Raw genomic sequence first — 23,396 nt, forward strand, 5'->3', positions numbered from 1 at the left:
TGGCCACTCTAGTGGCTGAACACGGCCAGAGTTCCTGCTCCTGGTTTATCAACTGGCAAGGGTTACTGTGCATCAAAGAAAAAGAAAAATGCTTCAGGTTTAGCATTTGAGTTGAAAGAAAATGGTGAGGGCGTGGGTCAGGGGCTTGGTTCCACAACTGGATGGCGCTGTTCAGCTTTGCCTCTTGGCCTGAGTCTGTGAGGGAAGCTCTGACTGCTGATGTGAGCTTTCCTTTTCTGTGAGCTTTGCTCAGGGGATAAGTAGACATTGTTCCTGTCCACACTTGAAGTATCTGTTTGGATAGGAAACATAACATTTTAGCCCTTCTCTGTGTTTGGGAGCAGTTTAGCCATTCAGAAGCCAGTGCTCTGGCTTCCCTCTACATTTTGAATAAAGTTAAAATTCCTCCTTCTGGTTTATGATCGTTTCGTTTGGAATCAGAAAAGGGCCCAAGTAGCCAAAGCAACCTTAAGCAAACCAAACAAATCTGGAGGTATCACATTACCAGACTTCAAACCATACTACCAGGCTTTTGTAATCAAAACAGCATGGTATTGGAACAAAAATAGAGACATAGACCAATATGCATTGGATTGGGGCAGACTTTTAATAAAAAACTGATTTTATTCCATGTTGGTGAGAGTGGGGTAAATGGATAGCCTCATACATGACCGTGACTGTAAATTGATGAAACTCTTTTTGGACAACAATTTGACAACATCTATCAATATTCAAAATAGATATTCTCTTGATTCCATCCATTTGGTCATGAGGAGGGAAACATGTATATATAGTAAATGTTTTTACAGCATTGTTTGTATTCACTGAAAACTGGAAACAACAAAAATATCCATTGGCGATGGAATGATTACATTTATTCTGGCATATTCATTTTATGGAATAGAATGCAGTGGTTTGAAACTCTAAGCTTGTGTATGTACACATGTGAACACATACAAACACATACATATACACTGAAAGATCGTCAAGACATATTTTTGAGAAAAAAAGAAAGAAAAATAAAGTCAAGTTACAAGACAATACAGTTTATAGTATTACTGCATATCTAAGTTCATATAATATTTAAAAATAACTGTATACATACGTAATGTGTAAAGACTGAAAATATGCAAACTGTTCACTTTATTACCCATGGGTATGTGAAAAAAAGAACATCCACTTATTGCTATAAATTCTATATTATTTGCATTTCTTCCAATAGGAATTTATACATGAATATTTGGGTGGTTTTTTTTTTCTTAAAGTTCCATGGGGTACATAAACTAGTGCTCAGTGTTTACAAAAAAGCTCAAGATATTTCCAAAACAAAACAACAAACAAAAACATTAATATAGTTCTATGGATTATCAAGCCTACTGCTGGTACCTGCATGCTAATGTTATAAATCTGAGGAGCAGCATAGGAATTTGATTTTAATGCATATTTTTCAGAATTATCTTACCTCATAAAATAATATTAATTTCCCTCTTTCAGTGAGTTTGTGTTTGCCAAGTCCTCTCTTGCCATTGTGATAAGTAGTGGCTTTGTGGCACGTTGAAAGTCCTACTGTGAAAAATATGAGTTCAAATAATGTTCCTGGTGTCCACAGACTCTGAGGGGAAACATATCTTCCCTTGAAAGTTATGAATTAGGGAAAATGATTGTCTTAAAGGGATCCTCACGACCAATTGTGTTGACCTGAATAAGTTAGGGAGAATCCTGTTTTTATAAATGTTTCATGTAAAGATAATGTGGTGTAGTTGAAGAATTGGACAAAGAGCCCAGAAAGCTGGAGCTTAGACTTGCTTTCATTACTGGTGTGTTGTAACTTCTATACTTTTACATGTTAAAATTTGGTTAGTATCACTTTCCCTGTTTATCCAACAGTGTTTTTGCAAAGAATTACTAAGAGAACATATATTGATGTGTTTTAAACTATAAAATCCTATACCAAGTGACAGCAGTATTATCAGTGTTATAACAAAGAAGAAGGAAGAGGAAGAAGATGAGAGTTCATGGCTTGGCCTGAACCTGGGCCTTTGCCCTGAGAAACCCAAATTTGTGACTCAGTTTCAGGGGATATGTTTTATAGTTAACTTTATCACCTATTATTGAGACATTTAGAGTGAGAATTGGGCAAGGATAACCAGACAACCTGAACTAATTCTTTTTTTAAGTGTTAAATATATAAAAGCTTTTATAGACAAATGGTGGTGGTCATAAACTTGACTAAATCTGGGTAGAAATAAACAGTTACTGCTTCCATTGTGTGTTAACACAAGGCAGTTGTTCCTGAAACAATACTAATTGGTGTGAATTCTCTCCAACGGCTTTCCTGGCAGCTAATATCCATGTAAGGAGTTTTTTCTTCACTTGGATGGAAAATACCCATTTGCTTCAATAATTGTCATCAAGTATATGCAAGACAGCTTATTGGGTGTGTTCACATATGTTATGTCTTTTAGTTCCCCCCATAACCTTGGGAGATTGATGGTGTTATCATATTTCACAGATAAATCTTGCATAAGACATAGTTGGATCTGATTTAACCCAAAGAGTGGAATGCTTTCAGTTTTTTTCTCCTGTGTACTTTCCTCTCTTCCCTTCCTTTTTCCTTTCTTTTTTCCTTCCTTCTTCTTCTGCCTCTTATTCCCTGGATGTTCATCATTTAACTATTTAACTCTCTCCCTCTCCTCTGTCTGTATTGTAACTAGAAATCTGAAAAAAAGGGAACAGAGAGTATAATGATATATAAATTAATTTATTCACATATTTGATAAACAGACTAAAGTACTTTTGAAATCACACAACGTATGTTGTAAATGTTTGGCATTTGAAGTTAAATGGACAAAATGCCTGCAAACGGTTTCAAATCAGATTTGCATAACCTGACATGAGGGTTAGGCTTATCTGGAGAAGAGTGTTTATCTGCTTTCCCAGTCTTGCATTAATGCTGCAGTGGAAGGCGGGCTTTAACTAGGCAGTTGTCAATACATAACTGATAGACTAAGCCTTCTTTCTTATCTGTCATTAGCTCTGGATAAGATGTGGTGATCCTTGAAAGCATTCTTGTCTTAATGACTGATCATATTGACATTTATTTTATAAACATACTGTGAATGTGAATTCTGTGTCTGGAACATAGTTCTGGGCACCAAAAGGCATGCTAGACAAGGCCCCTGGGGATTTCACCATTTACTGTTGTAGAAAGATTTGAGCAAATGCTTACAGCCCAGTAAAATAATTTACAAAGTGGTATTATCTCATGTGAAAGAGACTTATAAAGAATTACTCCAAATATAGAGCTATGTGAAAAGCGTATGTATTAAGTTAGGATTCTTTTGTTGCAAGTAATAGAGATCTACTGGCAAAACTGGCTATGTGATTTGCAGAGCCCAGGGAAAAATGCAAATGTGGGCTACTTGTTCATGGGTGGGAAAGACCTGCCCTATAAAGGTACTAAAATATAAGGCATTTCCTTTTTTTTTTTTTATTGTCTCTCTCCCTTTCTCTTGTTAAGATGTTTTGCATTTGCTATTTAATGTTGCTCCCTTGAGCGTGGGATAATCTTGAAGTGAATGCTGACCCTCATAGGTGCTTCAGTCCCATCCCACCACTTGGCACACTCATGTGTCCCACCAACTTTAGGGTTCCCTGCTTCCCTGACCAATGCACCATGACTTGGTCTGGGGCAGGGAAGTTGAGTCAAGTATCTCCCCTTCTCTCCAGCCTTCCATCCCAACCCACAGCAGATGAGAGACTCCCACGGGTATTGCAGTCTCTGCACCAGTTCCCTGTATCACCTGTGGAGTGTACCAGGGTGCTGCCAGCTCAGTGCAGGTATGGCACCACCATGCTGTGCCTGAGGACACCAGAGCATGTGTGCCCAGCCCCAGCTCCTCATGTTGTGTCTATGCACAGGACCCTGCTGGGGCACTGTCAGCTGGGTGGGGATGAAGAGTCAGGAAGGAAAGCCTGGGGCTGGTAGAAGACAGCTGAGAACCCAAGCTAGAGAGACAGGAAGGCACTGGGAGGTGGGACCACACATGAGCTAAGGCTCCAAACACCCAGAGCATGCTCCATTGTCTCGCTGGACTTCACTTACAAAACACATTCAAATATGAAATTATTACAAACTTCAAGACAGTGACCACAGATATTAAACCAAGGGCAGAGGGCCCTTCTGAGGAGCCCTGTGCAACTGCCCTGGTCACGTGCTTGTGAAGTTGGACATGTCTACTGCCCATTAGAATTAGTTAAAGAAAAAAAAATTATTATCAGCTTCCCAGGTGTGTCATAGAACCTAAGGGTAAAAAGGTGTCTTGCACTTAGGAACAGATTGCCCCAGGAGCTGGGATGCTAATAGTATTCTCTCCTCCTGTCTCTTTTCTGTTTCTGTGTGTTGTCTACATACTTCTCTCTCATTGCAGACTGGAATTTGTTTGTCCCTGTGGTTCAGGGTCAGCTTCATGTATTGCAGTCTCAGAAACTTGATCTTAGCAGAGTACCTGAGATGAGCTATCTCTTGAGAATTAATTCACACTGAACAAACTCACAGATGACAGACTTATTATGGAAAAAGCCAATTTATTAATACATTATGAGAACTATTGTGGTTTAAAGAGTGCCTAGGAATAGCACCCTTGTTTTTCTCACCTACGTTTGGAACCAACTGAGAGTCAGATGAGGAAATCAAGCCCTTGGAGACCAAAATGTCAACACGAAAACTTATAAAGATTATGCTGGAGAACATGGCATGTGTGTGGGACAACAGTAGTATTTATAATATTGAACCCCCAAATTAGGCTTGTGCAGCCAATCACAGGTGAACCAAGGTAATCCATAGACCATCTCCATGTGAGTGAAGCTTCCTCTTCTACTCTAAGGCAAGTGGAAAAGCCCAGAATGGGTGTTTCCTGCAGGCATGTTGATCCCTAGTGCATAAGTGAGGAAAGGGCTGGACTACACACGCCTAACATGTCCAGTTTTTCTCTCCCACTCGCCAACAATCAGAAAAAGATGAGAGTGGGGCCAAGAGGCCAAGGGGAAATTGCTCTTAGGGAAATAAGATAAATGGAAAAAAAGCATCTCCTCCCATGCCCCCCACCTACCTCTATTTAGAAGTGGCAAAATGTTTGTATCTATAATCTCATCTTCACAATTAAATGAAAGATGCAGGGAACCTTTAAAAAATTTTAAAATTCAGAATTATTTAAATGAGAAATCATAGTGAAGGAGTTAGCTAGGGGTTTTATAGGCTCATGACCTCAATATCCGTTCACTACATGCAACCATATCTACCATAGGCGTGGTCATTTTGGAGAATATTCTAAAGCTAGTGCAAGGCACTTGCTCAAATTCCTCCTGCATTTCAGGAGATATTGGGTGGCATCAAACTCCTAGTGTCCCCTCAATGTCCTTCCGTTGTTTAAAGAAGTAGCTTAATAATCTTTCCTTTCCCAGTGTTTATTTTCAAACCATTCAGGGGGACTCCTGAATGACTTTTTAGTCTGTGACAGTGTAAGCTCCCTTCTGCTAGCCTTTCAAGCCCTGGAAGCACCCACCCTGATGTCTCAGGCTGCATGAGCATCCCTTCTCTGTGCTCCCAAGATACCCTCCCAACACTCAGCCCTTACCATCTCAAGCTACAGTTGTCTGTTTACGTGTCTGTTTCCTGTAGGCCCTGGCTTACGTATCTCTGTAATCAACATTTATCACAGACCAGAACATAGTGTAGTGCTCATAAGTTTCTTGATGAGCAAACACATGAAGATCCCTTTCTAATAGAATATGCACTTTTGTATTTAGAAGATTTTACAAAAAAACCAAAAGTCTGGCTGGGACATAAGTGTACAAAGATCACCCAAGCTTTATCCCCAGCCCAGAAAACCACTGTTCCCAGAGGTAGACAGGCAAAGCAATTTTAATGTCGACTGGCTAATGATGACTGGCTTGCAAAGAAAATCATTACAATAAAGTTTAGTTCACTGTAGAAATTCCAGGAACATAGGTAAATCTTTATTTTAAAACACTTTAGAATCCTGTAGTGCTCTGAAGATATTGATTATGAGCATGTTTGCATTGAGCACATGTATAGAAGAGCTGCTTAGAAATTTCTGTTTGATGAGATGCTAGATAAACTATGTACAAAGAAAAATACAGAAATCCAGAAACAGAAGGCCGGAGAAGGCTTGATATAGACAGAAAGATTAATGTGACAGCTCATGATAAAAATGCAAACAAAACCCTGAATTAAATAAGTGGAATAGATATCTTACATGTACAAAGATGTTTCTCAGAGGCTCACAGGCAATATGAGAGGAACAGAGAGGGAGAATAGGAAGGTAAGTTGCTGTAGTAAGGTATCACCAGAGATAATAAAATTTATAAACTACGGGGCTGTGAATCAGAGAAGATGAAATTTGGGGATTTTGAAGCATATAGCAAGGGAAATAGGAAGCCTTTGGCAAAAGTACTTACAACACTCTAGACATAGTTTTGAAATGTGGTTATTGTAATGAGGAAGAATTCAGGAAGATACCAATCTAAAATTCTGCCTTCAGGTATACAGACAAAATGTTGGAAAGAATGATGATGGGCAAGATTGACTGACATTATAGAACGGTTTGACTCAATTATAGCCAAGTCTGTTTGTAATAATACATTCATATTGAAAAACAGGGAAGGATTGTGAGTATATTTCTAAGAGTGCACTTCTGGTTATAGAGCAATTTCCTAACAGTTCAAGAAAGGATTTGAAGCTGCATCTCACATCTGATTGATTTATAAAGTCAGAAAGTAGGTAGATTAGAGATGGCTCAGGATCAGACTTGGTCAATAGAAAGAATCTTTGCAGCAAATGTAGACTATTCTTGTAATAATTAAGGGCCACTTTGGAGATATCTAAAGAATTAAAAGTAGAACTACCATTTGATCTAGCAATCCCACTTCTGGGTATTTACCCAAAGGACAAAAAGACATTCTATAAAAAAGACACCTCCACTTGAATGTTTATAACAGCACAATTCACAATTGTAAAGATGTGGAAACAGCCCAAATACCCATGATTAAATGAGTGGATTAATAAAATTGATATATATATATATACATATATACCATGGAGTACTACTCAGCCATAAAAAATAGTGAACTAATACCTGTTGTATTAATCTGGATGGAACAGGAGACCATTCTTCTATGTAAAGTATCACAAGAATGGGAAAACAAACACCACATGTATTCACCATTAAATTGGAAGTAATCAGTCAACACTTGTGTGCACATATGGAAATAACATTCATCAGAAATGAAGCAGGTGGTGGGGGTAGGAGGGTATGAGTAAATTCATACCTAACGGGTACAATGCCCACTATCTGGGGGATAAACACACTTACAACTTTGACTAAAATGGTACAAAAGCAATTTATGTAACCAAACCATTTGTATCCCTGTAATATTATGATTTTTTTTTTTTTTTTTAAAGAGCCACTTAAAATTTTCCATCTGTAGAGACTAATGCGAAGGGGTGTGCCATTGGCAGTGTTTAAGATTCTCTTCAGGGTCATATTGAAAATATTGTAAAAAATATGACTTTTAAATTTCCTTAGGTCTATTGGAAGATATGACCACAAATCATAAACATAAACACAAGACTGATGTAAATGTGGATGGCAAAAGTCCCTTCCAGTTAAGTCCAACCAGTTATCACAAGTGCTCTTAACACAGGGATACAAATGTTAACACACAGTGGTAAGAAATAGTTTGTGTCAAGAGTATGCAGAAACATGATGCTACGATTAAATATGTGTAGACCTAAGGGATGGGCTACAGACTGTCAGTGTTTTGGATTTTGGACATTCTAATACATGTTTAATGGTGTCACATTGTTTTAATTTACAATTAGCTAATTCCATATGATATGGAATATTTTTTCATATGTTTATTTGCCATCTTGATATCTTCTTTGGTGAGGTATCTATTCACCAAAGAAAAAACATTATGTAATTTTTCTTCTAAAAAGCTATTTAATTTTGAATAAAGTCTAAACTCAATTAGCAAGGCACTCAGGCCCTGTGACATGTGGCCCCATCTGGATATTTTGAGCCTCATCTCTTGTGATATCATCTCCCCTCTTTACCTTACCAGTCCCACTTGAGAGTTAAGTAATCATTTCTCACAGCAGGGCTGGCCCCTTCCCACTCCTGTGGATCATTTATTATACTGGAGTGCTTTCTTCTATACTCCTCTTTTTCCAGTTGAAATCCAATTCATCCCTCACAGACCAGCTCAAATCCCATTTTTCCTTGATCTTCTGAGTCAGAATAAATTGTTTCTCCTTTCCATTGTGCTTGTAGTAGTCAATGTATTATATCTTGCAAAGCTTAGCTGTTTACATATCAGCCTTTGCTACTGACATAAGACCTTGTGGATCATGAGTGCTCTATAAATATGTACTGATGCAAAATGAGAATTGGCCAGTTGATTTGACACAAATCAACTCTGCTCTTGCAGCTTGATGTATTAATTACTACCAAATCTAGACTATCATTCTGAAAAATCAAAGATAAATTAAAATTATGAAGTAAATTCTTATGTCATGTGTATTTTAATGTTTTGGAAAATCATCAGTGGACCTGTTATTTCAAACCTTGTCTGTTGCACATGCAAAATTCTGTAGACAATGAATATAATTATGCACCAAATGATCAAATTCTTTGGCTTAATTTGAGAGGCAATAAGCAGCCCCCAAGTGTGGCTTCCTTTTTGCATAGCATATGTTGTAATATCTTTTTAAAACTCATTCACTTATTTAGGAATCCTAATACGGACTAAGTTTAGAGCTGGGAGACACTTAACAAGCTGGGCAGTCAAGGCGACAGGGAAAACATGACAAGTTACTAAATACACATTATTAAATAAAAGAAGGGCTGTCAGCTCCTTGGGAGAAACATGCTTTTGCCCATAGATCACCTTTTGAAGAAAGGCTAGTGTAAATGAAGTTTTACTCCATGACTTATGGGCTACAGATTGGCAGTTGACATCATCCAAATTTATAAAAAGTCTATGGGCCTCTTTTTACTGATATGTTGGCCAAATAACCCATGTTAGTTTCTTTATCCCTTTTCTTGAGATCTGTCATGATCCAGCACTCAGCTATGTTTCTTGCCCATAAGAATCTAGAATCAGTGCCCCGGAGGGAAAAGCACAAGACCATAGCTGACCCACCCTGTACATTCTCCAGAATATTCAAATTGGGCAACTGTGTATACTTTGAGACTATAGGATTTGAAATAATATCTAGGTAGAAAGAAACAAGTATAAGTTTTCTATAATTCTCTATGTTACTTTAGTTGTACAGTTGTATAAAATACTTTGGGCACTCAATTTTCTGATTAAGTCTCTTTGAGGTAATCAACATTCCAAAGATATTCAAAACTCTTTAGAATAGGATCCTAAAACATGGTTCTAGAGTTATTTACACGTAGTCCCTTTCTACCAAACTGAATGATTCTTTCTTCCCCATACTTACTTTGTTCTCGTTAGTTTTATAATTCAAGATTTTCCTCTTCTTAGAATGCCCATCCATAATCCTGTTTTAAAATTTTTTCTTTTGCCTGATGGAATCAGTTTATAAATCAAGGCCATCAGCATAGATTATAAATACTACTCAAAATATATTCATTATGCACCTGCCATGAACCAGGTACTCTGATAGGCTCTGGTTGGTTGATTGGGAAAAGACAAAGGTAGTCCCACAGTCAGACTTTAGTCCAAATGTAACTCAGCCTCTCAGCAGCATTTGAAATCATCCATCATTCCTTTATTCTTGAAACATTTTGCTTTAGAGATCCTCGTACTCTCTTGGGTTTCCTCCTATCTTAGGCAACTCTTCTGATTATTTGATAGATTCTTCTCTTGTAGTCACTAAATGTTGTGGTGGCTCAACATTTCCTCTCTCCTCTTCCTAGGTAATCATGTCCAAATATAATGGCTTTAAACATCATCTATATGTTAATGACCATGACATTTGTATTTTCAGCCCCAACCTTTACTTGATTTCTCCAGAATCACATAAACAATAATCTACTTGAAATATCCACTTGGATCACTAACACGTGTCTCAAATGTAGCACAACCAAACAGAACCCTTGACTCCTTTTCCACTCTTCCTCCTAAGGGCAAAAGCTATTACTTGGGTAGAGAAACAAAAAAACTTAAAGCAATCATTCCACTACCATTCCCTCCTGAGGGCTGGAGAAGATAAATGATACATACTTTCTCCCACCCCCACTATTCCACCTCCAGAAATGCACTATTTTAGATGCACTATTAATGTTATTTGAAATGGGTAGTAATGTTAACATGAGTATTAATTGCAGTGTTAAGCAGTATTAAAATAACTTAAAAGTGTTTTGCAAACTCTGTCTTACAATTGCTTACCAACAAGCACTGGCACTAAATTTAGATGTGGGGGTATTTGTTACAGTCCTAAAGAGGAGGGAACTTTATAATGCTGATTTAATTCTAAGAAAAGGAGGAGTCTCTAGGTCGAGGAAAGTTTATTATACTTAAAGTTTCAATAATGCTTCCTTTGAGAAATGTGTCTGAAGCTAGAAAATGAAACTGATTGTCCAGTCTAAGTTATCAAGAGACATTTATTTTCTTCAGCTTGATAAAGAACTGCAGGTAGACATGGAAGCTGTATTGCAGTCTTGGAAACCAGCAACAGTGCGTTAACAATATTGGGGCAAGGGAAGGGGACTTATGTGGCACAAGGTACAATATATTGGTTATGTTTTTTTAGCTTAGCAAGGTAGACCTTGATGTAGTCCTGGTCTGGCATTCAATATTCTTTTCCTTCAAGTACATTTCTAGTGGGCAAAAGAGCCTGTTGGATGAACTTAAAGCATTTTCCATCACTGACCAAAGTTAGCACTTACTTTTTAAAGTTGCAGCCCAGTAGACAGTAACTACATCCCTAAGGGCTTAAGAGAAACATGTTAAACCAGCCTGCATCTCAGAGTAAGTAGAAATCTGACACTTAGACTGGTGCTGATTCTTTTGAGTGCATTTTGAGGTTGCGCTTTGGTGAGTTACATAGATATTTGTTATTGGTGATTGTCACATTGGAAATGACTCATGAGATTAGCAGAGCCATATAAATATATATGTCAGTCAGTTTTACTTTAAAACAGGCTACCAAATATTGACTTAGAAATCAGAATAAGGTCTTCCTTTCCTAGGTAACAATTCTCAATAGATTAAGACACTATCTTTAGACAATATTATTGAAAGATATTATAGTCAATCTATAGGCTATCTGTTGGATTATGCTGTATTTTGGGTAGCAGTTATTTGCAAAATATTCAAAGTGTTTAATAACTGGTGTTATTATATATAGATTGGCAGCCAACCATCATGATATGCTCATATCAGCTCAGGTTATATGCACAGTCTTTACCTTAAGTAGAACCAAAGAACTGTAGTACCTGGTTGGGTGCCATATTTTCAGCAAGGTTAGCATGAATAGATCTGTTACCCTTTAATGGCTATTGTGCTGTGAAAACTAGCCTCGGTCTAGGCCAAATACTGTTGTTGGATCCACCTGGTCAAGATACTTTTTAATATTATTTTAGAGCCTTCTCTTGACTCAGGTCTTTATTAAGGCAATGAAGGATAAGTTGAAAAATATGTACAAATAGTGTGCAATGTCAACATAATTCGGAGGTAGTGCTAACAGCAGTCCTTCCTCTGTCAGATATTGGAGGAATGCTTAACCAGGACTGGCCCATAGAATGTGTTGTGGTTCGTACTTGCCTTTCACTTTTCTGCCTAATCCTATCCCAAACACAATTATTTATTTTTTTCCATTTTGGCCCTATTCATGCCATTCTGTTTTCTTTCTGGAATAAAGTTAGATATGTTCATGGCAGAGTTCTCTGTTGACAATTGCTCAAAGCTTAATCCTTAAAACATAGCCATCTTCCAACTCAATCACACTGAATTCAGTGTCTGTTTCTATTGCCTTTGCCTAATCTTTCCATTTACAGCTAGATGTTTACTTGCCAGGTCGTGGGCATTACACCTTGAAAATGAGCCAGTCAAATGACTCCTTGTTCCCATTTCCTTATTTGTTAGTAGACATTATGGCATTTTCAAATTTCTTCTCATCCTCAGCTCCTAAATGAGAAAACTGTTAAAATAACTAACGTATGTGGAACTGCTTGTGTAAGGTTAAGCTCCAAAATTTTAGTGAGTCCAACACAATACATTGTCATTCATTTTTCATTAAGAAGAGTTGGTGGTGAGTAGGATTATGCTCCACATGGTAATTCAGGAATGCAGATGCTTTCTATCTTGAGGCTCTGACCTCTTCTTGGTTTTGAGAATTCTCATCACTTCATCAGCAAATGGGGGGGGGGGAGGTCACACGTGGGAGCTTTATACGGGCCAAACATGAAAGTGGCACCTATCACTTTGGCTCACATTGAATTTGCCATACTCAATCCATGGCCACACCTAACAATAGAGCAGAATATCTGTGTGCCCAACAAGACTTGGTGGACACAGCTATTGGTGAACACCAGCACTCTCTGCTACACTGATGCTATAAATAAAATTCTACATTAATTAAATGAGCTTCATTATTATTTGTAGAAAATAAGCATTTGCATGTATTTCTGAAATGGATTCTGGCTGATGCATTGTGAAGATCATTTGTAGGCCTACAAGTAAGAAAGACTGGGAGTATCCAGTGTTTAAAGATGTCTCTAGTTGAGTGAACTCATTTCTTCTGACCATGTCATCACCACTTCTCTCTGGCTTCAATCAAATTAAAGACAGTTCACTTTATATCTACGCTTCAGATTCTGGTAGTTTTAAGGAAAATTGAGAAACTGCTTTATGGGTCACCTCAAAGTAGTATGAAGAACTCAGCATCCTTAAATATCTCTTGAGTAGAAATGCTAAGACACAGTAGAGTAACACTCCACCTGAGCCCTGAACCTTTCAAAATTCTATTACTTACATAACTGATTCCCACTTGTTAGTATGACAGCTCCCTTCCTATTGTTAGTGATCATTTCTTCCAAAGTTGATGTGTTTTCCATTTTTAAACTTGCAACAGAGAAATTATATGTTGATTCTCTTGCATTGTATTCTTGTATCACCCTACTCATTTGGAGGTGACACAATTTTTTCCAATGTGGCATGTTCTAAAAGGTACTAGGCAGGGATAAGGCAAAAGTTTCAAGCATATTCAAATCTAGTTTAACTATACTTTTAGGTTTGTGTTAGGAAAAATGAACTAATTTAATATATATTTTCTTGTGGGTAGAATATTAAAATTTCATAAAATGAATGTTGGCTTAAATAAGTAGATGTATAGATGAGGGAGGAATTCTTATAGCCTATTAAAACAGGCTGTTTTTGCAGACATGACTAGATAAGATTGGAAAATGCTTTGGACTCAGCCTCCTAGACTGCGTAAAGCTAGGAGATAATTTTTGGAGACTAGAAGGTAAACTCTTGTTTTACAGATAAGGAAACTGGACCTTGGTATCTTTATTTACAGTATCTCTTTGAAGACTTTATTTGTAGGAAAAAGGCAAATTGTAATGAACTTCTTAGATGACGGTTAATTATGTTTAACAAAACAAAGCAAAACACATGCACATATACCATACGCAGGCGCATACTTTCAAATTAGTGGTTCTGGAACAACACTGTCCAGTTAAAATATAATGTGAACCACATATGTGATTTTAAATGTTTTAGAAGATGAGAAGAAACAGGTTTATCACATTGCAGTTCAGACTAGCCACATTTCAAGTGTTCAACAGCCAGTTGAGGCTAGTGGCTATCACAGCAGCTCTAAAACCTTCAGGATAGGTTCAAATTAATAATATAATAACATGGCACACTCTTTAATCTGCACCCCTAAGTGCAAAGTGGAGATCTCCGGAGAGGTGGCAGGGCACCCTTACAATAGAAAATGGTGATTCCCGTGATTTTCTTTGTTACATTAAGCATCCCAGGTCTGGCTTTAAGTGAAATGCAATATTATAGCATTTATTAAGCAGACAGGTGGCTGGGATCCATGCACTAGAGGTTGAGAATATCTAATTCATTCTACAGTATAATATTTCCTGTCTCAGGATGGAATTTCCCCATAAAGTTAGATATTGAATAGAAATGAGTTGCATTCATCAAACCTCAAATTATACTAAGATAAGAGGGAATGGAAGGAAAAAGAAAACAAGTCTATAGCATTTACTTTTGTTGCATTTCAAGATCAATTTCATATTAAAAGCAATTCATAAGCGAGCAGACATAATGATTTTCATAATGATCTGCTCACTGTGATGATGCTTATCAGCTTTAAATAGTGACATGCTCTGCACTTGTTACAGCCCATAGACAGAGGAGAGCCCATGGATTCTTGAGCACAGGGAAACATGGCAATTTGTGGATCGTTTTCTGACATACTTAAGCACATCACTTAGTGGGATCATACCTGAATGCTGAATTTGCAGAGAATAAAACCTCATTATTGTAGACTCATATAATTTAGAACTTATAATAGTTTTCTAGAAATTGAATTAGCAAGATGTAGCTTCAAACATTGTAAATATAAAGGCTTTTATTTCTGACACTCTTGGAATCAAAATCCAACCCTGACACATAGTATATTATCTAGGGCAAAATCTCTTCACTTCTCTGAGTTTGTTTTTTTGCCTAAAGAATATAGAAGAAATAATATTGACTTCATAGCAGACATTATCATCCCTGTCTTTTCTAGGCTGGCTTCTCTCCAATCTATCCAGCACATATCCAAAGCCAGAGTGATTCTCCGTGGCCTACCTGCAAGCAAGATGACAGAGGAGGAAGGTTATGGCATCTGGAGCTAGACTGCTTTGTTAAAGTCCTGGCTTTTCTACTCAGCAAGCTGTGCCATCTTGGCCTAGTCACTTAACCTCTCTGGGCCTCACTTTTACAACTGAGCATAATAATTGTGTCTATCTCCATGGATTTTCAGACTTAAATGGAGTGTAAATGCTTAGGACACAGCCTTGCATATAAGTTGCTGTTTTCATGAAGTATCTATCTACCTACCTTGTGACTCGATGCCTAAGATCCCTCCAGTGCTTTACTTTCAGGACGGAATTAGTATCTTAGCATGAGATACAAGACCTTTCCCTATCTAGTTCTCACCTACCTCGCTAGCCTCGTTTCCTTTTCCCCACACAAAATCTGTACTTTAGACAGACTAAGCTACTTATGTGTTCTATGTCTTCCCAGCTGTGAAATAGCTCAGTGGTTAAATGAATGGAGTTTTAGAGTCAGTCTACCTGGATTCAAAGCTGGGCTTTAGCATCTAGGAGTTCTGTGTCCTCGGAAGTTACTTAAACTTCTCTGAGCCTGTTTCCTCATAGGTCATAGAAATGAGATGAGGATTAAATAAACTGCTTGGCGCTGTGCTTGTACATAGCTAATTCTTGGTTATGTCCTCACTTTGAACAAAATACCTTTCTGTTCATTTTTATTTGGCTTTTGCTTGTCCTTCAAAATAAAGTTCAAGTTTTACCCCCTCAAAGCAATCTATTAATATTTTCAACCTACTGTGTTTCCTGCATGTAACTCTCTGTCTTGGCATTGATCACACTACACTGTAATTGTTACTTTGCTTAATCTATTTTCCTACCTGGCCTGGGAAGCCAAGCAACCTGTCCTTGTCATCTTTATGTATTAAAGCTTAACACATATTTATTATTTAATAAATATTTTTGAGGAAAATAAACAGTAAAACAGTTTTAAGGATTAATGGAAATAACCTATATTGACTATTTAGCACATGGTAAGAACTCAGTGATTACTAATTTTCTTTCCCTTAGAATTTACCTTTAGGTATCTATGTCATGTGGAGAAGGATTTTAAGCTTTAATGAGATTAATAAGAGTCAATAAATAAGGATCCTGCTCAGAGCATGGGTACTCTATATCTGGTATCTATTTGGATATGTGTTTGGGTACCAGAAGAGTGACTGCAATGATTTGGCCAGATTAAAATTATTCTATTTAATATAAAGTTTGTTTTTATCCAAAGAATATTGAAACAATATGAATGTAATGTAAAGAGTATAGATATTTACCTGTAAACCCACCCATATGAAAATAGTAATAGCTAATATATATTGCTCACCTGTACATCAGGCACTGTGCTAAGAACTTTATAGCACGTATCTCATTTAAGCCGTACCACTTCTCTATGAAGAAGGCAGAATTATTGTACCCATTCTATATATGAGCAAACTGAGGCTTAGAAAGGATAATTGAGGCAGTCAGCTGTATAATCTAGGCCATGGAGGGTGTTTGATTTTGAGAAAGGGTTTTGTGTAACATTGGAGTTGTCATGTGTGCGGATACCAACATTAGCAAGCTTGGAGGATGCCAAAGCTTTCCTTGGAGCATAGGTCATGTGGGGGTAAACACCTCTCTCTTGAGAGGATTATAAGGGAAACTGACATTTTGGGCATGAAGAAGGACCTAATTACAGTCACATGTCACTTAATGATGGGGATACATTCTGAAAAGTTTGTTAGGTAATTTGATTGTTATGTGAACACCTCAGAGTATACCAATAACAACCTAGATGTTATAAACCTACTACACCTGTAGGCTATATGGTATAGCCTGTTGCTCCTAGGCTATAAACCTGTACAGCATGTTACTGTACTGAGTACTGCAAGCAGTTGTAACACAGTGGGACTTGTGTATCCAGACGTATCAAAACACAGAAAAGGTACAATAAAAATACAGTGTAAGAGATAAAAAATGGTGCACCTCTATGGGGCACCTACCATGAATGGAGCTTGCAGCACTGGAAGTTGCTCTGGGTGAGTCAGTGAGTGAGTGGCAGAGAATAGGACATCTGTTAGTTTTTGCTACCCAGCATTCTTTCACTGAGTCAGTGACCATTTCTTGATTTCCTTCTGGAAATCACCCCTCCCTACTTTTAGTCTATATGGCCGTAGCATTGGAGCTCATAACTTTTTTCTAAGACCATTAGAAAAGTGCATTATCCTGGCCACAGGACTGGTACAAGATTTGACCTGTTACCTAAGCAAATTAAATTAGGTTTTGTTCTCTGTTTTTTTCCTGGTAATATTGAACAAGGGGTCTCACTTTTCTACTGTGGAACAGAATCTGGAAGAATATGACAAGGAATAGCTGTGCCCATTTCGTGATCACAGGGGAAAAGCTATCTGAGAATGAAGCCAGCACAGAAAACTGCATAGAGAGACCAGGTTGAACTGGATCCTGCTAATATTATTGGAGATTATATATTCAGCCCTTCCTGAAGTCAGGGCCACCCCTAGTTTTGCTTAATCTCATTTATTCAGTTTTCATCATTTTCCAACAAAGTGCTAACTGCTTTTATGGTAACTCAGCTATGTGTGTGTGTGTGTGTGTGAAGAAGAGCAGTAAGAACCTTTTAACAGCCTAATGGGAAAATTCTTGTATTTTTATGAGAACGAAATATATTTGGTGTAAAGACTATATGAATCAGGTGATCAAGATTCTTATTATTAAGACAAAGGTAAGACAGTGTTTTAGAAAGAAGAATTAGCAGATTTGACTACAAATTTACATTTTTTCTCAGGCATGGCCAGATTATTATGAATTTCAACAGTTGTATTCTTGAAGGAGGATTTTTTTCTTATTCACTAAAAATGTTACTTATTGTATAAATGCATATGTGGGATTTTTAGATGCTTTCATCCTCTCTACTATATTCAGGAGCCTTTTAGTTCAGGGCTATGAAACAGCCACCACTTTTCATCATTTATTCCATCCTCAAAACCTGCAGGGCTCTTCCTTGCTCCTGGCTGTTAAAATATCATTTCCCTCTTCTTTAGAATAGTGCTGTTTTGATTCCTTATCGGCTGCCAGCTGGATTTGAAGGCCCATAGTCTAATCACCCAGATAGGCAGGGAAAGTTGTCATATTTTGTCTCTGGCTGATAGGAATTAGAATACAAACAAACTCAAAAGAGTTACCCTTTGGGTATGATTAAACCAGTGACTCTAATTCAGATCATTCCCTAAGTTGTATTATCTTGAGCAAAACACTCTATCCCTTGGCATTGCAGGTTATAAGTATTGGAGAATAAAGAGAAAAAACAGTGGCTCCCAAATCTTTGTATATCATGACACACATAGAAATGATAATATTTGATAGGCACATGGGAATAAATGATGAGGCTTCTCAGTGCTGAAGGTGACCTGGCTGAGCTGAGGGGATCAGCAACTCAGCACACCTTATTCTACTCCTAGCGCTTTGGGTGGGAAGCTCCTAAATTTGCAAAGCAATGGGCTGGCTTTTATTTCTTGCTCAGTCACTAAACCCCACTATGTTCTTGGGGCATTCTCCTTTCCTTTTTGTTGCTCAGTTCTGTATCCTTAAATGATGAGGAATCTGAGGTCTAGTATAAATATAAATTTCACTTATAAGACATTTATAATGAAGCATTATCAGATATAATAAATGGAGGTTTATGAGATATACTGAGGCTTTAAGCATGAAGGCATGAACAAGTGCTCATTACTTAGATGTGTTTAATTAGTGCCGAGAGTACTCACTTTTTTAAAAAAGCACACCTACATTATTTAAGATACCTGCATGACAGTATATGATGAACATTGGCAGGATCTGAGTTAACTACTCAGAGATTAGTCACAGAATTTCTGAACTAAAAGGAAGAATTCATATCCTGCATTTCCCAAGTAGAAAAGATTCTCTTAAAATCATCAGAGTATATTTATACAGAGCATCATGCAAATGCACAATTGGGGATGATTAGAGCCAACTCAGGCATATAAATCCATAATCTATACATTATTAACTAGGCTAACACTCCTTAGTGAAGTCCGTTATTACACAGAATTAGAGAAAATTTGGTCCCAATGATGAGCACCCTGCCACCGCTGCATCAAGAGCATGTGCTGACCACTCAGGGGATGGAGTGGCCCTAGATCTAACAGGTTGGGATTTGGGGAGAAATGATTCAGGGAGTAAGGAAGTTGAAGTCAACATTGGGGGATGTTCATTCTTGTGGGAAAACCTGAAGTCCAAGGGAATCAACAATCAGTAATCATAGTCCAGGTAAACTTTTGACAATGATATGAGGGAGGTTCAAGGTGATGGAATGGATCACAGTGCAGAGGATTTTGGAGTTGGAAATAGCAAACCAAACAGCGTTCTGGTTTTAAGATGGTATATCTGCGGTAACTGGGTTTCAGATACTAGGATGAAGTTCTGGAACAAATTCAAGTACAGACAGCTTCAGACTAACAGAGGAGCAAGAGCTAGAAGAGGATTAGTGTTCAGGAGAGAACAGGACTGTGTTTATTGAATGCACAAAGACACAGGGAGAAATTGATGAACATGTATGGACTGTTTAAGTGTAAACCTCTGTGCCAGATGTTTACACACACTATTCCATTTAATTCTTGCCAAATCCCTCAAAGACATGCATTATTCTTTTTATAGATGAGGCAACAGAGGCTTAATAGCCACCTATAATCACACAGTTAGTAAATGGTAGAAACAAGATTTGAACTCAGGTCTGCCCGACTTTTCACTGGTATGTAAGAGAGTTTAGGTACCTAGGACCTTGGTCACAGGGACCCAGGGTGAAACACTGAATAAAATAGGTGGAATCCAGTCAGTTTTACTATGCTGATACTGGCTTATTGGGCAGGTTTGTCTTATGCTGTGGGCCAGGGTTGATCCATGAAATAAAGGGTTGAGCTAGATCTGGGATCCAGAGGCACAGCTCAGGGGCTTGAGACCAAGTTAGGCCTGATACTCCCTGTATCTGAATTTATTTCAGATCTGATGGAACTGAAGGAAGGTGTTTCCATCCGAAAACTTTATGGCATGTTATACATTTTAGGACAGCAGATTAAACCTCAAAATGAGCCTGTATATATGTTGATATTCCTTACTAAATTTAGTTAAAAGCAATCAACTCCTAAAATAAATTGATAATTGGGATTAGAACATAGCTAAAATGGAAGCTTCTCATTCCCTGAGCAAACGTGTATAGTTTGAGGTTTTACTTTCTTTTATGTTTAGCCTTTTAGTAGAGATATCAAAAGAGGGGAAACACTGCAAATAAATCAGAATGTAGTAAGAATGGCATAAAAGGCTTGAATATTAGATTCTAATCTCTTTGAAGGAAGCTATCAATCACTTAAACATGGTTTTTCATCCTATGTCCTCTCCATACCTACCTCTGATTAATAACTTCACAACTGAGTAATTCTAGATCTTGGAGCATACAACGGATAAAGGTGAAAGTAGCCTAGTCTATACTTTACTTAAAAGTAGTTAGACTAGAGTAAATTTATAAAAATTTGTATTGTTTCAAGTAAATACAAATGTCTCTGTGGATAAGTATTAATGTAGAAATGGTATGAAACACCACATTTATAGATAACCAGGGCATTTTAGAACTAGAAGGACCCTTGGGGATCACCTCTCCTATTTAAGGGTCAGGATGCTGTTGGGAAAGGGCATACCTATAACCTCTTAATTACAGAACGAGGCTGAGAACTCAAGTTTCTAATTCTTAGAAATTTTTCATTGCTCCATGATGTCTTCCTAGATTATTTGGTTTGTTTCACAGCTATTTCTATTTCTCTATATACTACTATATATACTAATAATACAGTGATAGAGTGGTAACTATGATTTACATAACAATTTTTTCATTTTCCAAGTAATTTTCACTGTTGTTTTCCAATGTTTCTTAGAGTAACCCTTTAGGGGGAGATATTATTTTCAACCTTGTTTTGTAGATGATAAAATTGGGGTGTAACTTGCTCATGGTCACACAACAAAGACTACTAGAGCTCAGATTCAAATGCAGATTCTTTGCATACATAATGTATTATTTTTCCAATTTATCAATCATAAAGACAAACCACAATTGATCAAATTTGTGATGCTTTTGAGTGTGAATGAGGGAGCTATTAATCATTTCATTGGTAAAACAGGTCTGAACCATTTCCATGTTAAGCAATCTGGGAGAGAACATGGGATCATCTGATAATTTACTCTAAAATATGTGGTCAACCAAGAATATGTCAGGTGTCTAAAAGCAAGGATGTGATGATTAAAACAAAACAGAAAACACAGTCTCTGCCATTGAAAGGATTAATATTTTGTTAGGGCTCCATACAAGCAAATAGAGGCAATTACAATGTCGTGTGGATATACACTAACGGAGAAGTTCTATGGGAACGTAGGGTAGGAACCTCGACATCTGTCTTAGTCTGGTGATGGAGGATTGGGAAGGTTCGAACAAGTTATTTTTAAGGTGATAATTTAGGGTGAGTAGACAGATGAACAAGGTCAGAGGTTTGCAGAAGAGGAGGATGTGGGGAAAAAGAGAAAGGCAATCCATGTAGAAGGAACAATGTGGACCAGTCACAGGAAAGAGCGTGCATAACCTGTTTATGGAACTGCTCTCTCTCCATATGCCTGGTCATTCAACTATCAAAATTGCCTAAGAATTATAGGCCACTGATCTGCACTGAGAATTTCTTTTTATAGCATTAGGCAATGAAAATAATAAATGTGCCTCTGTGAAGTCAGCATATGTTTAGTATAAGACTAATTGTAAGACTAAATAGAACATTCATAATGGTACCTGAAGAAAATGTAATGATAGAAAAAAGCCATTTCCTTTCTACCAAAGAAATTACATTATGGAAATTGCGCCATCAGAATGAATTAATAGATGGCTTAAAAAAATTCAATGCCCAGCAAACAAATGCATAAATTAAGGATCATGAGTAAGGTTAATGTTAAAGTAACATTTGCTCAGTTTATAGAAGAAAGGACTTTGCATGGAGGGAAGGGGGTGGGTAAAAAGGGAGCTTTGAAATCGGACAGCAGGAGAGCACACACATGCCCAAGGGAGCTGAGGTCTGTTGAACTGCCCGGAAATTCATCTTCACCCACCAGCCATTTTCAGCAATCTCTGGCCAGGCTTGTCTTTATTGCTAACTCCTTGACTGTACAGGTGGTAAAAACGCCATGGCCATCATTGACAAAAAGGCCAACAAGCTGAACTGAGCTATCTGGTTGGTGAGCTTCCCCTTTGCTATTAAGTAGAGATTTGTCATGGCTGGTTTTCACAGTACATTTCACAGCCATTTCCGAAAGAGCCCAGCTGTGCTGAGATGGCCACTGGAGGGATGCAGGGTGGTTGTGTGGAGCTCATAGACATCTGAAAGCAGCTGAGCAAGCCCCACAGCCTTCAAATCCTCATTGAATTGCTTTCCAGAAGCACATTGTTTCACCTTTGTCTGACATGGAAGGGAGCAGAGGGAATGGTAATGATCTGAAATGACAGACATGCTAGGCGGGGTGAGCTTATTTACAGTCTTCAACTTAAGTATGAAGAGACTAAATGTCCCATGGACTGTCCCGAGACCTTTAATAGCGCCAAGTGAGAGGATCCTTAACAGCGGGTAGAAGGATCTTAAAAGAACTGTTTGGGGTGCCAACATTTTTCCCCACTGAGGTCAGCACAGGTTAACATCTATCTTGTCTGTCCATAGAAACTGAGCTTCTGCATCCAGCACCTCAGCTTTCTTAAGTTTCTTGGTAACCTGTGCTCTTCATGTTTCTGTTTCCTAGGAAAGTAATTGCCTTGCTCTTTTAGTGGTTGAAAAACAAAGAAGCTCTCCTTAGGAAACCCCCAGGATATATTGTAAGGCAAATAGGCTTTTCTGCTTGGATCATCTAGTACAGAGCTAACCACTAAAATCAGAAATTGCTTAGCAAAAATACCTTTTCTGAACTAGCTTTGGAGGGAGAATTGTAAAGTAATTTGACAAGATTATATGCAGGCAAACATCTGGGGGAGAAAAATACAACGTCATTTTAGCTGGAAAACTGGAAATGAACATGTGCTGCTAAAGAAGTTGCTTCTTATACATTTGTACAGTAACTAATTTGTGTTTCCTTTTCCCTCCCATTTTCTAAAACAATCTGATTGTGTTTCATGATTGCAGATTATATTTCTTCCATTTTTATATTTGTTTACAGAAATATGCTAGCAAAACTAAAATTTAAAACATACTCAGTTCATTCTAAAATGGTCTTATTAGTTTGTGCCTGTCTGTCCAGATATATTTTTGACTCTTGTCACCTCCATTTCTGATGGGGAACACCACTTTCATGCTTTGGTACTTGTTAGTATTTCTGCTTATAATTTTCTTTAGATTATTTTTTTTAATTTAAGCATATTATGAGGATATGAAACTTTAGGTTACATATATTGCCCTTGCCCCCTCCCCCCGAATCAGAGTTTCAAGCATG

The 23,396-nt window shown here is 37.6% G+C and overlaps 1 protein-coding gene across 3 annotated transcripts in view; it reads left to right on the top strand.

The window, feature by feature from the left end:
* Positions 1–23,396, top strand: part of NELL1 (neural EGFL like 1) — a 714,969-nt gene that overhangs the window by 453,957 nt on the left and 237,616 nt on the right. The window lies entirely within an intron of this gene.

This window comes from Lemur catta, chromosome 7 (genome assembly GCF_020740605.2).
Source record: "Lemur catta isolate mLemCat1 chromosome 7, mLemCat1.pri, whole genome shotgun sequence".
Classification (NCBI taxonomy): domain Eukaryota; kingdom Metazoa; phylum Chordata; class Mammalia; order Primates; family Lemuridae; genus Lemur; species Lemur catta.